The following is a 6,000-nucleotide window of genomic DNA, read 5'->3' as shown; positions in this document are numbered from 1 at the left end:
ATTGAGGTGAATGGAGTGATCCAAGCACAATCCAACAGAGTTCACCACCACCTTCCTTTTGTAATGTTGTCTCCAATTTATAAACTCAGATCACAATGCTGTATTTGCTTCCTCGTGAAAGTAAGATGGCCAGTTGTTCTCCACTGTAATTTTTTCATTCTTTCGAGTACTGTGTAGTAGAGGGATCCTGGCCAAACAAGTCACCACTGCCTGATTTTCAAAATGTTCCATACTGCAGACCACAGGAGAGCAACAGACCATAGTTTTAGAACCACTGTGTTGAGCAATAGCTTCTGCGCTTATGTGCTGTGCAGGGTATATGTTGTCACAACAACAAAGTAATGCAAACCAGGCACAGAGGAAGGATGGTTTGGTGGTTAGGGCCTGGAACTCAGGAGGAGAGCTGGGCAGATGTTTGATTCTTTCGGGTCGGTCAGCAAATGGAAAAATCAGTAGAAATAGTCAGTTCAGTTCAGAAATATTCCAAATTTGTCAGCAAATTGGGAAAGTTCATTTCAGGCCAAACAAATGTGTCCCTTTATTACCATGATTAGGGCACTTGCCTGGGAGACCCAGGTTTGACTCTTCACACTACAGCAAGGACTTGAACTTCCCTCTGCCCCCTCCTACATGAATGCCCTAACTATGAGGGCTTAGGCCATTCAGGTTCTACCTTTGTATAAATACTGATATTTTATTTATCAATACACTATTTTAAATATTCATTGGGGCAAAGTTAAAGAGAGTGAGAACATCTCTATAGCTTAGGGGTTCTCAAACTAGGGGTTGTGAGGTTATTACTTGGGGGGAGGGGGGATTGTGAGCTGTCAGCCTCCACCCTCAAACCATGTTTCTCCTCCATCATTTATAATAGTGTTAAATCTATTAAAAAGTGTTTTTTAATTTATAAGGGTGGGGTGTCTCACTCAGAATCTTGCTATGTGAAAGCTTGAGAACCACTGCTATAGCCTGGTGATTAAAGTATTCACCTGGGGGAGGGGAGTGAGACTTGAATCCACCTCTCCTGCCTCTGAATCAGGCAAAGAGATTTGAATTCAACTTTCCTACCTCACCCCCTGAGGGATACCTGAATCTCTAGGCTATAAAGTCATTATCTTGCTCTTCGGCACAGTGAATTTTTAAGTATTTCTTCAAAGTGGTACAGCTTCACCAGGAGAGATTGAAAGTTACTCACCTCAGAGCAACTTATTGCCTGGTGGTCAGAGCACCCACCAGGGAGAGATCTGAGTTCTAAGCCCCTGTTTCTGTGACCTGGAGCAAGTCACTTAGGGTCAGATATCAAAGATATTTAGACACCTCAGGGTGCAGATAGGCACTTAGTGACCTCAGTTCCCCATCTGTGTGTATAAAAAAAAAAAAGGAAGGGGGATAATAGACTCCCTTTCCTCACAAGAATGGTGTGAGAGTAAATCCATTAATGTTTGTGAGATACTCAGATACTATAGAGATGGGGTCCTGTAAGTTCCCAGGCAGATAACAAGGCAAGCACTTGGCAGCATGAAATATGAAAAAAACTCGCATTTAAATCTCCTAAAAATAAATAGCCAACCAACATGTATTTTATAAAATATCTGTTTGTTTCAGTCTTTAGAAATCAGCCACTAACCCTGGGATTCCGTATGGCCCCGTTTAACAGATGGCAAAATCAGTAACCTCACAGGGCTCTCTTGTAAAGCTGAGTAAATTTTGCTGACTCATTGTGACAAATGTAACTTCTTGGCTCACCAGGATATAAAAGAGGTGGTGTAAGCCTCTGGTCAGAAGCTATGAGGGGTGGAAATACAGAGATTCACCAGGAAGGGCTAAGAATGGCAAGGTTTGGGGAGAAAGGGCTGAGATTTGTGTTCTTTTGTTATTATTTAAGGAAGGCCAAAACCTAGGAAGTAAGATATTAGATGGATTCTATATTCTGTCTGGAGAAAGGCAGAAATGCCATTTGCTCACATCCTGTTATTCAAAACCAACTTGCCTCTTTAGAAGACATCCACAAAAGAATTAACACGGATCAGTGATCACGTATTCTTTCCATTTCTAACTGCCTTGAGCAGTAGTACATGTTGTGCCAGATCAAAAATGTGTATGCAGGGCCAGAACCTGAGTTGGTGTAAATCAGTGTAACTCCATTGAATTTACTGGAATTATGCCAGATTACAGCAGGTGACAATCTGCCCCACAATTCCTCTCCAGGTATCCATCTTAGAGTCAATATGTGCAGTGGAACAGTGTTGTTTAAAAAGACTTCCTCGTCTGAAGCCTCCACTAAAATTATTCCCTGAAATTAGAGCTAGATGAAAATTTTCTGTCATCTTTTTTCTATTTTCAGTTAGCTTGACATTTTCTGTTTTGAAAATTTCTGCAAAAAAAGGTGGAAAGTAATGAAGACTCTTCACTTTTTTCAAAGTTTGTTGCCAAAAATGTACCAGCTCTACCTAAACCCTTTTGTGAGAGGCTGCTATAGGAACACTGTCTTTAAAGCAGTGATTGTCAGCCACCCAATATGGACCACATAAGGGTGACCAGTTTGTGCATCTGCTTTGACTAAGCATGAAGTCATTCTGCCAGGATTAGGCAATATGTCACACTTCCACCTTTAAACACTTCAGGCCAAATCCTCAGATGGTGTAAATAGCTGCAATGCCATTAACTTCAGTGGGACTGTGTCCATTTACGTCAGCTGAGGTTCTGGCGCGTGAGACATGACTACTGTACATTTGGGGGGGGGGGGGAGGAGAGAATGAGATGTTTACATGACATAAAACTGACAAGTAAACTATATTCAACAACAAAAGTGGAGCAAAATGAAGCTTACTTTTTTCCTGCTGCTGTTAAATGTATTCCTAATAGCTAACAATACAAATCTACCTCTCTCTTTCTATCCTGTAGAAGTACTGCTCAATCTTAACACAGATTACACTTTATAACATGTGTTAAAAATCTCCAAGGGATGCCATTCCAGGAAAATTTTTAAGGCGAGTGTCAGATATTTACAGGTTATGACAAAATTAGACCAAGACTTCAAATATTAATCCCAGATGTTTAAAGTCAACATGCCGTAGTCAATGGTTACAAAATAATTCATAGCCAATTTCCTGTGAAGCTTGAGACGCACGTAGTGAATGGATCACATGAAGAAGTTTGACAGAATTCTTTGCTGTGGCAATAACATATGCTAGCCCAAGATAATAAAGCCTGGAATGTATTATAGATTCAGGGAATAATGCCAGTGATTTCCAACTGCTTACTCAGTAGCTGACAATATCTGTAATTCTTAGCAACAAGCCTTTTATTTTTCTGTGAATTCACTGTTTCAGAGGGACTCCTCTTTAGCAGATGTTGTTGTCGAATTATTTCAAAGTGCTGCAAAGGACATTCCATCCCATCTTCTAATCAATAAAATCCGCATTCCACAAATGCAGAAGGGCAGCTATAGGGAGGGATATTGGTTATCCTTATTGATTACTTGTAATAAACTACAACCTAAGTTTCCTGCAAGCCTAAGAGTACACCCAGGTAAAATGGAACTAGATGGTAATCCAGAAGCATGTCTGATTACATTCATCTAGATGGCCACTGCAGCTCAGTGAGAGTAGTCCTGGACTGTCAAACTCCAGTCCTAACAGGAGAGTCACAAGCAACATATAGAGCCCTGGGAGAGGACAATACCACAGACCATGAGCCTGGCCATTCTTGATAAGCTAGGAATAGATTCATAGACCGTAAGACCAGAAGAAACCATTATGATCACATAAACTGACCTCCTACATAACACTGGCTATAGATTTAATTAGTGAGTCCTGCATCTAACTCAGCAATGTAGTGCCATAGTGTAGACGCTGCCTACATTGACAGAAGGGGTTTTTCCATTGATATTGTTTATCCAGCTCTCCGAGAGGTGGTAGAACTCTTCCACTGACTTAGCTATATCTATATTGGGGGTTAGGTCGACCTATGTCTCACAGAGCGCAACATATTTCACAGCCCTGAGCGATGTAGCTTGGTCAAATCTAATTTTTAGTTGTAGACCAGGCCTTAGAGTTAATAGCGCTACTGTTTTTAAAGATGCATTTAGGTAAGCTACATGAGGGGTTCAGGGATGGATGAGCTGACACCAACTGTCTGAACTGGCTGAGATGTACTTAGAAGCAGAGTTGCTGGAGGAGAAGCAGATGGAAGAAGAACTAGATGCAAAGCCACTATAGTAACCACTACAGCAGCAGCAGCAGGTGGGAAACAACCAAAGGCACTGGGGAAAAGTAAAGGTAGGAGCAAAGGAAAGAGGAGACCATTCACCCAGGACACAGGGGGAGCCACTTGTTCTCTCAGATTGTATTTCTGCTGTGGAAAAGTAGGGCAGACATTTTTTCTGGACTGACATTTGGGAATTAATGCTGACTATAAACAAGTCTGTGAGCTTAATGAGGCTGCAAGGAACATATCAGGCATGGAGAAGGGGTAACCAGCCTACTGAATTCAGGACTATAGAAATTGTGCAATACCTAGAAGCACTCATACAAGGCTGAGCTTTATTTCTTGACCCAACTCATGTGATGTGGGTGGGGTGTACAAAGAGTTAATTGCTCTTGTCACGTCAGAAATATCTATTGACTCCAGTGGCTACTTCACTTATAAAAAGTAAAATCAAATGTGAATAAAACATATTAAGTCAAAATAACTACCCTCCTTCCTTTTGCTATTCTGCTACTTAGGAGACTTTGCTGACCTCTGAATTAACCTTCAATTTCATTTTAGATCTATCTGGGGAATATGGTTACTTGGAATTATAAACTGATAGGACGCATTGTGTGCTGTAGTGAGCTCTTTCTAGTTTATGGTTTACTGACGAATTTTAAGAAGCGGACATTGCATTCTCAGTGCAATTTATGTTGGAACTAGGCTATCTATAAACTGCAGATGCCTCATTAAATTCCATGGCTGATTACAAGAAGCAGCCATGCGCAGAAATGTTCATCAGGGGCTTCATGATTTGCATTAAGAACGAGGAGTACTTGTGGCACCTTAGAGACTAACAAATTTGTTTGGGCACAAGCTTTCATGGGCTAAAACCACTTCACTGGATACATGCAGTGGAAAATACATTGTCATGCTTGGTTCCTTCTAGTAACAACACTGGTTTTTTAGCACTGGCTCTGTACCATTGTGAGCAGGACACAATAACAGCAGCAAGATTCCAGTCTTCAGCTAACCATCCAGAAGCCAATGGCATCCAGCCAGTTATTGATTTACATATTGACATTTACCCCTTTTTATAACTGTGAAAGCATGTTTGCGGCACAACTGTTGGCTTCTTTCAGTAGTACATTAAAATGACTATGAATATGATGAAAAAAACTGTGCAGCATAATATTTTAATTACCATTTTGTGGCTTTCTTTTTCCCTACTGATAGCTGGAAAGGGTTGCTTTATTTTATATAATTATGTTAGAGAGAGAGACTGAGAAACTTTGACAGTATTCCCAGTTCTGGTTAAATGGCTTGGCCGGAAGGCAAGATGGATACATGCCCATTTCTTCTCAGCACAGACGTGTTTAAAAACAACAACTTGGCATAGCTGCTGTAAAAGAATTTCTGTATCAGCTATATTTAGTTCTTTTGGGGAAAAGCAAGTGTATTCAAGCCTCTAATAATGGTGATAAGCTACGTAGAACAATACTATCTCTTGTACAACGGATAGACAGAGAAATGGTAGGGTGAAGGTCTCTTAGAAGGGATCTCAGTATCATTTTATAATTTACAGATCTTATTCTCATATGTACAAAAGCCCTGAAAAAGCCAGTACCTATGGATTTGGCATTATTCTTCCTCTTTAATGTCAAATGATGCTTTGCCCTAATCTTTCCTCGGTAACTTAATTTAAAATTTGATAAAACTGAACACAAACAACTCTTCCTTTATCCTTTTCAGAGAAACTCCAGGATTATTTAGCTATTACTCAGTGCAGTCTATTTGTCTCCCCATTAA

Source organism: Mauremys reevesii, linkage group 2 (genome assembly GCF_016161935.1).
Source record: "Mauremys reevesii isolate NIE-2019 linkage group 2, ASM1616193v1, whole genome shotgun sequence".
In the NCBI taxonomy this organism is placed as follows: domain Eukaryota; kingdom Metazoa; phylum Chordata; order Testudines; family Geoemydidae; genus Mauremys; species Mauremys reevesii.
Note: the sequence above shows the minus strand (reverse complement) of the source record.